The sequence below is a fragment of the Microtus pennsylvanicus genome, chromosome 17 (genome assembly GCF_037038515.1).
Source record: "Microtus pennsylvanicus isolate mMicPen1 chromosome 17, mMicPen1.hap1, whole genome shotgun sequence".
Lineage (NCBI taxonomy): Eukaryota > Metazoa > Chordata > Mammalia > Rodentia > Cricetidae > Microtus > Microtus pennsylvanicus.
Genome location: NC_134595.1, coordinates 5,125,937 through 5,129,063, shown reverse-complemented (window position 1 = coordinate 5,129,063; position 3,127 = coordinate 5,125,937). Strand labels below are relative to the sequence as shown.

The window sequence follows — 3,127 nt, the reverse complement described above, 5'->3', positions numbered from 1 at the left end:
GGGCTAGATGGAGAAGGAAGAAAATTGTCTTCATATCTTTTGAATTATTTATGACCTGGAACTTTACATGCAGAAGCCTAACCAGACTTGATGGAGAGGGCTGGGAAGAGCTCTCTCTTCCCTTAAAGCCACAGAGCACATGCTTTGGGTCCCCAGGAAGGAAGGACCAGAAAGAAGAATGCTCACAATGACAGACTCCCCTGGACAAAGTGGAGTTCTCTTAATTTGTATTATGACCTTGAAAGCAAAAATGCAGCCCAGAACCCGGCTGTCATACGGGCACAGGGAAGCAGATTTCCCAGCAGCCTCTGGAGCGACAGACATAACCCTGCGAACGCACACTGCACTTTGATTTTGCCGTGGTAACTGGGATGACTGTCAGATCAGTGGACAAAGGAGAGGTCTCTTCGATCCTCGCCTCTGGCTTCCAGCCAGATGGGAGAGAAACAAAGACTTCAGAGCCCTGGCTTTTCAGCCCCCTCCCACTCCCTCCTCCCAGTGTTTCTCTCTTTCTGCCTTAACCACTTAGCGACCATGCCTTGGGTAGAGCCCGCGGACCACGCTGATGTTTTGGGAAATCATGTCTAACTCCACGTATCCGTGTGAATTACGTCTGAAAGGAGCTCTTCCCTTGGAGGGATGCTTCCATCCAGAAGAGACAGACTTCCGGGATGGAAGGGGTGGTGCATGGATGGGCACGCAACCCAATTGTGTACCTGGGGTCTGGTGGGGACTAACCAGGGCAGCATGGCTGGTCACCGGTGCTCAGTCACACACACCTCTTCCGAACAACACGGAGCCAGTGCAGTCCAGCGTGAGCTGAGTGAATCATTGCGCGGTCACTAGTGTAAGTCCTGCATCTCCACCTCTGTAGCTACGAGAGGAAGATGAAAACCAGAAAGAATGCGGTGTTGGACTTGAGCGTGGGTTTTCCCCTCCACCCCACTCCAGCACCCCAGAAACCCATGTGCCCCAGACCCCGTGAGAGGAAAGAGTTGATTCCTGCTTCTCAGAATCAAGCAGTGAAATAAATTGAGGTCATTTTCATAATTTAGGCAAAAGTCTCCCTTTCCACTTGAATTACTGAGATATTTCAGGCAAATGCAGATTCAAAAAAAAAATGAAATAGCAGAACTTGAGTTTGGGAACTCATTAAAAAGCATCGCGACGTCCTGTATTTTATCAGTTATAAACAACCGGGAAGAGAGGGAGCTTGCCTTTTTTTTTTTTCTTTTAAGGAAATTATCTGGAAAATTACCCAGGTCTTTACTTCCTCCTTCTAGATATGAGATCTGCATAGGCTGTCTTCAAGACAGTGACCTCATTGGAGCAGCCTTACAAGATAAAACCAGGGAAACGAAAAGGCCAGAATCCTCCTTCCGGTTTGGCTCCTTCTGGCCATCTCTCTCTCTCTCCTTTTTAGTTGTGTCTCTTCTCCCCTCACGGGGAAGAAACCCACCCTACTTTTCCACTTTCCCACTTAATAGGAATGCACTGATATTAATATTGCCGAGAGACCAGGAGGGCCAGAAGCGCCTGATCCTATCTCCATGGGAGCCCTTATCCGTTTGACTGTGCTTGCCACTCACGGTGCTGCCGTTAACATATTTGCTTAAAATCTTTCTAAAAGATCTCCTTTCTTTTTCTGACCCTGCCCCCACCATGACCACTAATGACAGGAAACTGTACTGAGCTAAATTCAAAAAAGACATGTGTTTGTCCGTCCATCAGCTCAGCCGCTAGGGTTGAAAGTGAGGTTTAAAGTAACTCAGTGAGGGCTGAGGCTCAGTACAAGGGCAAGGAAGATGACCACTGCGGACGCTGGCCACCTTCTCCACACTTCAATTTGTAAAAAAATTACACTTAATTGTGTGCGTGCGTGTGTGTGTGTGTGTGTGTAGGTGTTATCAGGCTTAACATCAAGCACCTTTTCCCTCTTCCCCACCTCTCAGTCTGTCCAGTGTTAGTATTGAAATTGGCACGAAAAGGAGAAGGTATCTCCAGGACCGGAGGGTAAGCCCTGCTGAAATGCTGGCGACAATTGTTTGGATACTCTGTCCTCACCTTCCATGGCTGACACCAGACTTGGATTCACACTGGGGTGTGTCTCTCGCCCAGGTGTCTGAGGCAGCTCTGGGCATGGTCCTCTCGATTCCAGCCTTATAGGACCCAGCAGCTCTCCCCTCTGTTACTGAGAGGCCATTCGGACAGCTGGCTTTGCCATGTTTCTGCCTCCACTGCCTGCCCGGAAATTGCACTTCCAGGCTTCAAAGATAAAGTAAAAAGGGACTCCTATATTCTCCATATCTTAGGCAGCTGGCTTTCCACTCCACCTAGAGTTCAGCATCCTCCATTCCCAACCTTACAGATTCTATACCAGCCCAAGAGAAACAACCCTGCTACCCCGTCCAATCCCCGCCACCCTCACCACTCCCACTGACCCCTGCTAACCCTGCTACCCTGGCCAACCCCACCAGCCTTGCCACTCTTGCTAACCCCCGATAACCTCTGCTAACTCTGCTACCCCCGCCAACCCCGCCACCCCACTAACCCCTGCTACCGCTGCCAACCCCACCAGCCCCGCCAATCCTGCATGAATCGGGCTTCTTTCACTGTGAGGTTTTCACCTGTGCTCTCCTCTGCCAGATGATCCCCCAAACACAGCCAGATGCACTCCAGTTCCTTCTTTAGCCTGTGAGATCCGTCCTTTCTCTCCTCTCCTGTATTTCTCTAGCATGGCTTGCGGTCTCCCTGAATGTCCACCTCTGTGGTGCCCTGCACAGAGGAGGAGGGTCACAGGCTCTTATGTACAACGGTCTCCCCGAACAGCGAGTACTCTGAAAAGAGCACACCTCTTTTGTTTTGTTTTTAACTTAGAATCTTGAACAATATCAGGTTGAAGAAGAAAGCCATTAAATAACTAAATACTTCATAAGCGGCTTCTAGCAGCAAGGCACCTGTGTGCTAGGTTTTTAAGAAAATCTCTAACACCAGACTGTTGAAAGAGAACTGTGGCAGTGAATACTTTTATTTTCCATTGAGTGGATGATCCAGAATTATGCAAATAATTGATTTTGGGGAACCCTATGCCAACAGCAGGCACCACATGACGGTGAAAAGCCATGGC

General features: G+C 49.2%; 1 long non-coding RNA gene across 1 annotated transcript; it reads right to left on the bottom strand.

Moving 5' to 3' along the window:
• Positions 1-716: 716 nt before the first annotated feature.
• On the bottom strand, positions 717-2,769 carry LOC142837039 (uncharacterized). The gene is made up of 3 exons (XR_012908189.1): positions 2,628-2,769; positions 2,065-2,265; positions 717-874 (listed from the first exon to the last, which is right to left on the bottom strand). It is a non-coding gene; the product is annotated as an uncharacterized LOC142837039 (long non-coding RNA).
• Between the last annotated feature and the right edge of the window lie 358 nt (positions 2,770-3,127).